The sequence below is a fragment of the Macrobrachium rosenbergii genome, chromosome 5, assembly GCF_040412425.1.
Source record: "Macrobrachium rosenbergii isolate ZJJX-2024 chromosome 5, ASM4041242v1, whole genome shotgun sequence".
Lineage (NCBI taxonomy): Eukaryota > Metazoa > Arthropoda > Malacostraca > Decapoda > Palaemonidae > Macrobrachium > Macrobrachium rosenbergii.
The window spans coordinates 46,863,166-46,876,493 of record NC_089745.1 but is presented as its reverse complement, the minus strand read 5'-3'; the positions used below and the strand labels follow the sequence as shown (position 1 = coordinate 46,876,493).

Below are 13,328 nucleotides of genomic sequence, written 5' to 3'. Positions count from 1 at the left end.
ATATTTTTGAAGAAAATTAATCCACTTCTGTGTTACATGAACAGCAGTTATCGATATTTAAGGCGAGTTTTGTGCACTATTACGTAAGCATTTTAGATGTGGTATCTATGACCAACAGTCCCTACGATATAAGAAGTGATAAAATCTGACAATAAATTACTGTTTCCTTTAACAAAAGGAGTTACAATATTTGAAATACAAACAAATACCCAACAGATTCAATAGAATAATAGGTACAAGAATACCATAATTTCGAGAACATATAAGCGAAGACACTCCTCGCCATATTAAAAATAATGCTAGTAAGTGCAGACATTTGGAAGCTCGATTAAGACATCTCATTCTGATATGAGTAAAATCCAAAATATCCATTATATCACCTTCAGCACTGTGCAAAAGGCAAAAGCAATTATGAAATGTAGAGGGAAAACATATACATTAAAAACGCCAATACACAAAAGGATGTTTAAATCCGGAAATTAAATCTAACACCAAAAGCACGCTCATGATTAGAAGCATTTAACCGAAAGAACGGGAAAATTAGCTGGACGGTGGGAGTGAAGAAGAGTCAGTGATGCGTTCGCCTGAAATTTTCTTATTCTTTGAGAGAGAGAGAGAGAGAGAGAGAGAGAGAATTATTCAACCTAGAACATGTTAGACTAGATATAGCCTCGTGGCTTTCTAATAATGTAATATACAAAACTAACAGAAAGCATACAATACAAACTACATTTCTTATGTTGCTAAGGTAGATTACAATGAGAGAGAGAGAGAGAGAGAGAGAGAGAGAGAGAGAGAGAGAGAGAGAGAGAGAGAGAGAGAGAGAATTATTCAACCTAGAACATGTTAGACTAGATATAGCCTCGTGGCTTTCTAATAATGTAATATACAAAACTAACAGAAAGCATACAATACAAACTACATTTCTTATGTTGCTAAGGTAGATTACAATGAGAGAGAGAGAGAGAGAGAGAGAGAGAGAGAGAGAGAGAGAGAGAGAGAGAGAGAGAGAGAGAGAGAGAAAACAGCTGTGACATCATCACGACGAGCAGACTTTCCTTTTACTGAAACTGATTAATGAATTCCAGTCTGATGTCATTTCCAAAGAACAAGAACAGCTAAGAAAATTAATGAAAAGTAAAAAAAAAATTATGAATCCAACAACGTAAAAGACTAAATTTCAAATTGTACTCAGTTCCTCCTTGCTGTAAAAAACGTGTAAAAACTGTTACAGAAATACATCTTTACAAAAACATAATGATATATATTATGAAAAGTACAAAAATGGGTGGATTATGCAAAAAAAAAAAATGGATGAATGGAAACTAAATTGTGATATATAACGATATTCGGAAAGTCGGATTAGACGGAATGCTAAGTGCTGGGTAATAACTAGAACAAATGTCAGAATTACAGAAAAACTGCAAGAACAGAAATAAAATAAGCGCAGATTGTATTAATTCCGACACACGTGAAAAAAAAATGGCACGTATCACTAAAGCAAATTCTCCAGCCCAAAGTCCTTTTCTTTGGACTTCGCTTGAACCACTCATCAGTGTGCGGTAATGCCAGTGAATTGTATCAATAAATCAATAATTATCAAAGGATGCGGAAGGAAGAGGGACTCGAGAACCTTATTGGGTAATCGCCCTCAGGATATCTAGAGTTTGTTCCAGAATCGAAATGACGAGAACTGGAGGGTAATAATTTCATCTGGGCTGGAACGGAACACGGGAGGGCTTCGTCTGCAGTGCCATAAATACCTGCAATTTACTGGAAAAAAAAGGACTGGTAGGTACAGGTGAACAAGATGTCTCCGCTTTAAAAGATTTGTAATTTGTAAGTTTCATAGTTCTCTCTCTCTCTCTCTCTCTCTCTCTCTCTCTCTCTCTCTCTCTCTCTCTCTCTCTCTCTCTCTCTCTCTCTCTCTACATATATATATATATATATATATATATATATATATATATATATATATGTACGTATGTATATACTGTACAGGCTATATATATATATATATATATATATATATATATATATATATATATATATATATATATATATATATGTATATGTACGTATGTATGTACTGTACAGGCTATATATATATATATATATATATATATATATATATATATATATATATATATATATATATATATATATATATATATATACTGTATATACTGTATAAATTCGCTGCAAGACTATTCCGAACGATCTTCACATCGTTGCTTCTTGAATTGTAAAGGGGTGCTATAAACAGGTTCGTATCAGGGTGGGAACGCAGGTGCACTCCACGAGGTCACTAATAGGAGGTCGTCGCATGCTATGTGTCTGTAAGACGATGATGCATGGCGCCGCTGCCTGCACGGTATCGCATCCCCAGGCGTAGTTTGATGGAGGATGATAGCTAGGTCTCCTATGATAAAAAAAACTGGAGCGTTTGCGTACTCTACATATCTAACAGCTAGCTCTTGCTAGTGATGCTGAACACTGCTTTAATTTAACGCCGGCCTCCCTGATAGAAGAGATGCAAAGTTTCTTTTTAAAACAACGGAAACTGCAGATTTCGGTGTCCAAGGGTTGTAAAGACCCTTTGTTAAGTTTCAAAAAAGCTTACTGCTCTCATATCTGGCAAATGCCTTCACGTAACACGTTATACTCTGTACCTGCTTTTGGTTAGCAACCGGCCTTTCCTGTCCCAGTTTATGACCAGCCATCTGCTGCAATGAGGGGTTACTTTTTATGCGTTCCTGAAACAACAGGTATCTAAGGCCAACGTACAGGATTTGTCTCTTGGCCGCACACGGACGCTACGTAAACCAGAGTAATAATGCTGTTGGATGGTGACACCATAGAAGGAAAGCTGCCCTCTCACTGTAGTCCCTGTAGCAACCCCGAGGAAATATGTCGCCCGAAAAGCCAAACTGGTGCCTCTCCTTTACATGCATGCCTAATGACAAGTACCGCACCTTCCTATAGTACCAGCAACACCAAAGGGGCTAGTTCTGGGTTGTCCGAAGAATACTTTTTCGGTCAAGCTGGCAAACGCCCAAGTGAAAGAGGCACTATTGCCACTTGCCAGAGCTCGAAGGCACTGCTTTGATGCAGATAACGGTGAGTTCTTTCAGAATGACGCGCCTTATTAGGTGGGTCAAGGGGAGTGAAACGCTACGTAACTGTTTCGCGCCAAATATGCTCAACTCTGAAGACGTGTGACGAGATACTCCAAATCAACGGAAAAACTCGATGTAAAATGAATAAGCATAATTATAACATTTCGTCTCTGACAACAGCAATATATTAATGGAAATTTCTACACCACAGCTTGAAGATGGTTTCGTCATACCCCTCAATCTTTATACATTTATTATTATTATTATTATTATTATTATTATTATTACATATAAACTCGACAGTACCCTTCAGAGACTTCCAGTCGACGTCCAAAACCACCGAGCCATCAAGAGGGTACTGTCGAGTGTTCGAGTTACTTAGGTAACAATCCATTTATCACTTATAATTCCCCTTGGGCGATACATTTTTAGCTTAATGTATGTATATGTATCACGATCATGTGAGAAAAATTCATATATATATATATATATATATATATATATATATATATATATATATATATATATATATATATATATATATATAACATATATGGCGAAGCAATATATAAACATCCCATTAAAATCCATTAAAAGTCTGATCATTTATGTAGTGAATTAAGTATCAGGTAGTTACCCAACTGTAACGGATAGAAGCTGGAGTTGAGAAGGGCATGAGACTGCTCAATTTATCCAAGAATACTTGATGAGAATCGGAAAATTAACATTCTGTAGTCAACCTCCTCCGGGGTAAAAGCATTGAAATGTTATGTGTCTGTGCACATGCATGCATATATAAATATATATATATATATATATATATATATATATATATATATATATATATATATATATGTATGTATATATATATATATATGTATAATTTATATATATACAATATATGTATATATACATAGATATATTTATATATGCATACGCCCCGCGTAGTGGGTATGTATGTATACCATACAACTAAACCAAGCATAAGTAAAAGTGAAGAGAAAAAGCAGACTTCAATTCTCAAACTCCAATAAAGTGGCACGGTGCCAATCAAGCCTTAATACGCCCACTGTGACATTACAATAATGTTAAAGAGGCTCATTTGCTATGCGTCGACGCTGACCTAATCAGCTTAGGGTCGCAATACCGCGTAACCTTGGGTCCACGACCTCGTTTACAAAATTCCACCCCATTTTTTTTTTCTGCCGAGAAGGTCAGCATTTGGGAAGCACAAGGACAAGTGAATTTCTAAATATGTAAATCGAGTAAGAGAAAAAATAAATTGTATAATGAATCTCACCCTTCCTTGTGTGGCTGAATGTGGTAAGGTTCTAGAAAGGAAGAGACTAATGAAAATGAGATACACGAACACTCAAAAGAATTAGAAAACCTTAAAACAAATAACGACGACATAACAAAATTACGATAAATAGACGAATAAATATGCACAAATAGTACGAGTAAAAAAAGTTGAAAGAATGTCAAGGGTAAAATATAATTAAAGAAAAGAAACAAGCCTCATGAATAGCAATGCACGGACAAGCAAAACTCACGGACAAGCAAAACTCATGACACAGCACGACTGCTTAAAATGACAGCAAGCACGGCGAAAGGAAAAAAAAACGAACAATGAAAAAGACAAAAACGAAAATGTTTTGTGATATCACAATTCAGCGCCCGAGCAGGAAGTGTTTTACAAACAGCCCCAAAACCGGTTCCCTTTCAGTAACTGGAAAGCCACAAACGTGATAGAATGACACATGGAAAAGGGGAAGGTCCCTCACACAAAGGGGGAACGACCTAGGTCCAGCTTCTCCCATGAGTAACTGTAAAGATGGAAAGCAAACCTTTTCTTGAAATAAACAAGAAAGCCCAGGTTCCTGATAACTATGACGAGCGCAAATGTTGTGCCGTTTATTACTGTACTTTCCTCATTCCCACTGATATCACGGTGTGTTTGAAATTCAAAATTCAGGATGAAGATAAGAATACGCCAACGGAATGTTGGCATGACGGAATATATAAAAATAAATCATCATCGGTGTAAAAGATAATCACATGAACAGTTACCGTAACCACTGGGAAAAAATGGCATATTTTCTGGTCCCGCCTAAACGTAAGCAAGTCTCCCGTGTGGTGTCGAAACGGGGACAGGTAGAACCAAGGGCTAACTGTATTCAGTAAATTGCATCGGTCCTCACTATTAAATACCATTTTTATTACGAAACATTATTCGTCATCTTTGGAACACTCATCTTCCCCGTTGAAGTAATGTTCAAAATAATTTTGATCTTAGTAATATTATTATATTACCATTGTTATTAGCATTAATATAGTTAATAGTTCTGCCAAATTTATTACTGCCACTGATCGTCTTCTGGTTACAATAACAATTACAATGATGAGATTATTATTATAAATCTGTCCATTGCATTATTACTAATATTCGGTATAGGGTTGACATATATCCACGTCTTGGTTTTAACTTGTTGTAGCCCAATTGCCAATTACTACTCAATCTTTCATAATGATTATCACCATCGATGTATCCTGAGTAATGTGCTTATAAAAATATTTTTATTCTCCGTGAACTGGATTTTATTTCACTTATCTATCAAATTGTTATCCCAATCATTTTGCTGTATAACTAATTACGCAGATTTAAGCTGGCCATACACGATAGAGACTGGCCCGTCAATTTCAAGGGGATTGTCCCGCATCGGTCCAGTCTTTATGGTGTATGGGGGGAAAAAAGCCAGTCTCGTCGGGCTTGTCTTGGCTCGCCATCCTTTCAGCATGTTGAAAATCCTGTCCTGTCCCGTTGCAATTTGCTGACTCGCCGCGCAAGTCCCTAACGTGTGTGGGAAGAGATTAGCCTCCCAGAGTCCTGACCATCCCTCAAGAATGAAACAAGTATGATACCTGAGACTGAATGTTATTCACAAATAATTTCTATAATCATCTGGGTTATTTTCCTTTAACTCATTCAGTAACATCATATGAGAAAATTTCTCTCTCTTTCTTAGCCATTCTTTTGACCATTGTCTTCTGCGATTTTTGCCACACATTTCATAGTTATTGTCCTCTTGATCCAAGAGAGCTATGATTACAGCAATCATCTTTCTTTTATTTAAAAAACAAGCCATATTGCGAATGATATGTCACCTTACAATCAAGACCGCTTGAACACTGAGTAATCTTCTTCTCATAGACCGATGGGCAGATAATGAAGAATGTGGTAACTCCCAGAGATGGCAGCGCATGTAGTCCTCTTGAAATCCTGTCTCCATCGTGTATGGGCAATCCTTAGGGGTCTGGCGCGGAGGGCCAGTACCGCCGTGACGGCCCGCCGTGCCAGTCTCTATCGTGTATGGCTAGCTTTAGGCTGCCTACGGATAGAGCAGAAATAAAGGACGAAGTGATGATTCAAACGGAGGTTATCGTATCCTCATTATAATGCAAAATCAGTACCGACTGGAATTCCCTAAATAATATTACCAATGGAAGAAGCGTCGCAACTCCGACAAGGCTTCTGGAATGTTAAGTATCACACACGGATCAGAACACATCTAGAGGGCTAATTTACGCTGGGGATGTTACCATGCAAAAACAAACCCGTAACGAAAGATTCCGAAAGAACAACGAATGTTAGTACATTATTTAAACTATTTTGATCTATTCATCCTTGATTGCAATTAAAATCGTCTGACGGATAAGCTATATCGCCGAATATAAAGTCAAAATAAAAATCGATGAGACTCATCTCACAGATAAATCACACGGAGAAGATAAATTCAATGTTTGTTTACGACAGGTAGATTTGTACAAGCATTTACAATCACATAAAAAAAAAATCCAAGAAAAACACTACTGTATTGTCATGTTCAAGGTGGAAAAAAAGGCCAAATTAATTAGCCCAAAATCCACAAAACAAGAAAGTTTATAACCACGTTTATCCAGGTATACGCAACGACTTCATACCTTTCCGCGAACAAATCAACACGGGGTAAGTGGGTGGGGGGTGGCTTCTGTAAGGGGGAGGGGGTGACTTGGGTAAGGGGAGGGGTGGCTTCAGTAAGGGGAAGGGGGTGGCTTCAGTAAGGGGGGGCAGATGATATTTCCTGGAATCCAGAGAAATTGACGGAGGTTGGCTTCCAGGATTCATCTGGAACAAACCGAGAGGGGTGTGTGCAGCCTCCGAGGAGGTAGCCTCTTTGGGGTGGGGGTTAGAGAGAGAGAGAGAGAGAGAGAGAGAGAGAGAGAGAGAGAGAGAGAGAGAGACTGGCGTTGGCTTCAATTCATCTCGCTCATGGTAAACACAAGCCTATTCAGAGACGAAAGGCTTTGATTACAGCAGAGATTGTAAATAACAGTTAATAATACCATTTTTTCATCTCATGGACGAACGGAGTTACAGTATCCTCTCCTGCGCTTTAGATATCACTTGATTACATTTTACTTTCCAAGAGCAAAGGATATTACTCTCTCTATAATAATAATAATAATAATAATAATAATAATAATAATAATAATAATAATAATAATAATAATAATAATAATAAAAAAGTTGTCTATTCTTAAAGGGAATATCATACTACCATGGAAGTCATACATTGTTCACAGCTGTTATCATAAATCGCAAAACATGAGTTTTGCCGTAATTTTATGAGAATAAAAACTAAAAATATCAACAACAATAGTGACAGCAAAAGATATGCCGATAACATCTCGACTTGCTAGGGATATGATAAAATTATAAGAGTTCTCGCAATACTGTTTTGAAGTGGTTTTTCCTATCCGAGTCGTAATGCTGCCAGAACAGAGATACTGTATCACAAAATTAGTCAAAATACACCTGAACTTAACCAAGGGCTCAGGCTCTGTTACTAGAAGCTTAAAATAACCCCCACATATTAAGTATACAATAGTGTAAATGGAAAAAAGTCTTGGCGGCTGTCTCCACAAAGTTCAAGACACCAGACCTTGTTCCCTTCCTACTTTCATGACTCATATTCCTCCTTTCTCCCAAAACCAAGCTTCCATATATAGCCTTGCCCAAAACAAGACATTTATGGACTTCACCTCCAAGTCTGGCCTTTAATGACAGCGAGTTCTCTGTCATCTCAAACTTAAAGCGAACACCAATTTCTTGCGCATTAAATTTCCGGTTGTTGCTGATGATGCTTTGCTTATAATGCTATGGCAATAAATTATAAGGCTTTGATCCTAAAGCTGTTCTTCTGCCAAGAGGCACGGAACTCATCAAGATTAAACGATAAACGGATTACTGTGAGGCTGCCATTCTTCTCATAAGTCTGCAGAAAGAGCTAATTTGCGGACAAAACTCACAGTGACATCTATCTGAGAAAAAACTGAGGGTGGTTCCAGAGAAAAGACAACGATCACTGCAACATTCACACTTTCAACTGCTGAATCTTGGATGAACAACAGTGCAGGATACTTCCACAACTTGGGTCGCTTCATACACTTACAAAGGCTAATCATTAGCAACGAGTCGAACCCACCATACAATAACTGCATCGTTCACATTTATCTCCATAAACTGTCGCGCTTCCTGGGTATTAACACATTCCCTTTTCAATATCCCTTTCACAGCATCTATCCTACCCTTCTAGGTCCTCCTTTCCCTCTTTCTGGAACTCCCCAATTATAAATTTTCTTTCCACATGATCACACCATCTCAAGACTCAAATCTTACTATTCACCTACGCTAACATTTTTACCTTCTACTTAACTCAATTTTCACCCTTGTAATTCTTTTTATGTCAAATATACCAGGCAGACAGTCCTTCTCAACAATTTCGACCTTTTTCCTTCATTCGCATCCAACATCCATATTCACTTCTATACAGGAGTCAGCTCAAGACCCTTACACGCATTCCCACTTTGGCTTCCACGGGCACCCCAAGCCTCTTCCCAATCATTTGCACACTCCGTGATACCTTTCTTGTTTCACCTATTCTATGACTTGCCTCACCTCTTATCCTACCATCATCCAATGTATTTACTAACAGATACCTCTACAAATCAACTGCTTCCATTCTTCCACCATTCATATTAACATTCATTACTCCACCTTCTTTATTTCCATTTACCTTTATAACTTAACTCTCGCTCACATTTATTCTATTACCAATTAATACAGTACTTTATCATCTGAAGGTATCAACCATTCCACACTCTATTCATGACTCACTTTTATTATCCCACAACTTTGCATAAACATTTACTCACCTATCTCAGACTTCTTGCATCACGACATTCACGAAAATGTTAAATAACCATGGAGATTTAACACGCCCTTTTCTAAAACATACTTTCACATCAAACAAGTCACTCTTACATCTACATATTCTTACACATTTCATTTTAGAACAAAGACTTTGACACCCTCTCAAACTTATCTTCTACACCATACACCCTCAACATCCTACAGACAGCTTCGCCATCAGTTCCACCATTAGCTTTTTCCATTAACTTTTAAACTTCTCAAATAACTGTTTCAAATAACACTTGGTCCTCATACTTTTTTTTTGTAAGCCCGTACTGTTCTTCCCCTATCAGTCCTTTTGTTACCAGTCTTACTTTCTCAATCAAAGTTCTACCAAACACCTTCTCTAGTATACCAATGAATGATATTCCCCTATAATTCGTACAGTCACCTCTGTTACCTTCACCTTTATATTATGGATGAATTATTCCTTTCATCCATTCTTCCAGAACCTCTTATCCAAACATACCATACAAACTCTAGTCAGGCACTTAATCACATTACCACCGGCATTCCACAGCATCTCACCTGCAACCCCATAAACTCCGTGCCTTTCCTTTTTTCACATTCCTTGCCCTCTTTACATCCTAAATAGTTACTTCAAAAATATTCTCGAGTTCACACTAACCCTTTTCAATTATGTCATTAAGCTGTACCTCTCAAATCTTTTATATTTCCACAACTCTTCAAAATACTCACCCCTTCAACACAGGACGGTATTCACTTCAGACATCACCTCTCCATTTACATCTATTATTCTAAGAACCATTAGTTCATTACCTTCCTCTCTGCAATTACTTCCTTATTCTTCTCAAATTTCTTGGCACCCCCTTGTCCCTCTATCTATATTACTTGCCTTCTCTTTCTCTAACCATTCTTCTCGACTACCCAGTCCATCCCCTTGTGCACCTGCAAATGACACCCAACGACATTTTTTTCTCATGCTTTTCCATGACTGATCACACACACTCAATATTACTACTTTTCTCCTCATCCAAGTAATATTAACCAAATAATCCTCAAACTAATACATTTGTACTCTCTCACCCGTCCCAAGAATATTCCCGAGACTAGTCACTATCTCTCCCCCAGATCCACGCCTTTCTACCCCAGATATAGTGATGCTTTATTCATCCCTTTCCTGTGGAACTGCCCTTTTACCTTTGTCTCTCTGAGTGTCTAAATCCAATTGTCTCTCCTGTACAAATACAATAAATATATATATATATATATATATATATATATATATATATATATATATATATATATATATATATATATAATATGTGTGTGTTTTATCTAGATGTTTAAATTGTTCGGCACGAATTTCATTAAAATTTGACTTTATTTTCTACTATACAAGCTTCTAGACCATTATACTAACAAAATTCCTTTCAGCTCTATGTTTGTAATCCTCCATTTTAAATAAGACTCCAATTCTATTCCTTTAAGCTGGAAAAACAAGTCACATTGTGGCCTCTCAGAATACGCCATCGCAACACGCCCTGTTTTAACCAAAAAGGAAAAGATTACCAAAGCCGGTTTGTTGTCCTTCATAAACATTTCCTAAAATTTACAGTATATACACGTCTCCTAAAGCGCTTAAGTTCAAGGTGATGAACGGAACGATTGTAATTTGACACGCCATATGTCTCCGCAAAACGATTTTATTCTCATGCATCTGGGTAGGGCGATGACTTCCATATTTTAACCCACACGAATGCCGATAGATAATTAATGGTCGTAATGTTGCGCAAGTGATTTGTCATCCCATGTTGACGGATCAATCATTGGTGTTGAACCCATGAAGAGTGGAACGGGTTACTAAACACTGCTGATAAAGTAGACTAAACTCATGAATAATGTTCATTTTAAGGAACATGCTATCCGATGCAAAACTGACTTCAGATAAGATATTAAAGTAAAAACGGATGTCAAAATATGTTAAGAATGGCGACGTTAGAATGACGTAAGTTCAAGAACGAACTTGACATTTTGTAATGTTATTGCAGAATGGTAAAATCAAAGTACCCATAGCGTCTTATGACACTGAACGAAATAAAGAAACGGGTTCCTCCGTTTAAATTTAGAACAGGACGCCGAGTAATTCCAGTGACACGACCCAGGTTAGGATTACCCAACGGTTAAGCAAAAACGTTTAGATATAAAATGAATTCTAAAATAGTCTAAGGAACATACAATTTGACTGCATTTTTTGTAATGGCGGTTATTCAAGCATACATGCCTATATGAGTCAATTACTATGCAGAATCATTTGCCAAGAGTAAAAGGTCTGTATTACTGGTTTAGGTGGACAAGCCATCGAAGTCTTATATCAGTTTAATTAGAAATTGTCATGAAGAATATGAAAAACGCAAAGATAACTAACTTCCCGATCTTTACAATTTTCTGTTTTATCACTGGTTAAATTCATTTGAGAATATTTCACGTCTGTCCTCTAATAAATAGCAATCTAAGTGAATTCAAAATAAAACCTGAGTTAAAATAACACGTGAAATTAAAGTAGAAGAATCTAAGACTTATCCCTGAATCGCATGAATTTGCCTTGAGCAAAAGAGCATCTGAAAATATCAAATATCCCTAAAATGGGATAAACCTTTGTCAACAAAGCTAGGCCTACGTTACATAATATCGATAGGCCTAACACAAGTAGGCTAACGGGTGAGGAACGCTAAATGTCACATCCATCAGACGGCCGTTGTGGGAGGACATTAGCCCTTAACGTTAAAAAAGAAAAAAGACAAGTTGAATATCCGTAATAAAACAAACACTTTAGGCCATAATGCAGTTCTCCAGTAAAAGTGATCGCGGTAAACAGAAATCCTGACAAAGGAGGTAACAATTATAATCATAGAAATTCAATCATTTTACCCGAAGTTTGCAACAACAAAATATAATTCCATCTACCAGGGAAATATAGGAATAATTGCTCTTACCTTGACCGTCGTGCAATGTCGACTGCGCCCAAGAAAGTGGTGGTGGGACCGCCAAAGTCCCCAAGTGGGCACAGGGTATAGGAGGGCATTGTGGGTATGTTACGACCGGTCACTCAGGGGTGTCGTTTTTATCCTACAATCCAACTCCTACGGCATCCTCACCTAATGGTGCAATGCAAGACAACGTACGAAGTTCCGACAAGCCAGCAAAATTGATCCCGCCAAATTGTCATTTCCTTTGGACAATTTGGCAGAGTTTTGTTTACCTTCGGTCTTGCTACTACACGACGAGAATTCAAGTCACCTATTTCTTTCTTTTATCGAATGATGCACCCCATTTTATTGCTTTACAAAATTTGTTATGCACAAATAATTGCTTGCAGCTATTTTTTACCAGCCTATGCTCATCTTTCCATATATGAATTAAGGAACAGGCAAAACGTAAGAACTGTACAATTATTCGCCAGTTTTGAAGTTTCGTATAAAAAAAGTTGATACTGGGAATTTTTATTCCCATAGATACCATATCATACTGAATTTCTATTACATAAGCACGTAGCTGCTTTACTACAGCGTATTTTGTTTTAAATATGAAGAAATGAGATGTGTTGAGGGGTTCCTTCCAGTTGAACTGTGCATTTCATAATTTTATCAGTGCAGCATTTTCATGAGTGTTGATTGATTGATTAATTGTGGGTTATCTGGCGTCACGTTGTCATGAGAGAGAGAGAGAGAGAGAGAGAGAGAAACGGGTGTTATGAAAAGAAATCGAGACCATCCCAGATTTATCTCGATAAGACATAACCCTACCCATGCCATCCCACGCGTACAGCATTGCTCTTGGCACTGGACCGAAGTGAATGACCTTGAACTTGAATTCCTGTTTTATGGCCGTTCACCCGTCCGCTTCATCTAGAACAAAAAAGAGGAAAAAAGTCCTCCAGTTTGCCGGTAAGAGTT

The 13,328-nt window shown here is 37.5% G+C and overlaps 1 protein-coding gene across 1 annotated transcript in view; it reads right to left on the bottom strand.

Annotated features, from left to right (window-relative positions):
• Positions 1-12,949, bottom strand: part of LOC136838753 (uncharacterized) — a 37,777-nt gene extending 24,828 nt beyond the window's left edge. Inside the window, exon 1 of the mRNA XM_067104222.1 lies at positions 12,369-12,949. The gene's annotated coding sequence lies outside the window, so the exon portion shown is untranslated. The remainder of the gene's footprint in view (positions 1-12,368) is intronic.
• Positions 12,950-13,328: the final 379 nt, after the last annotated feature.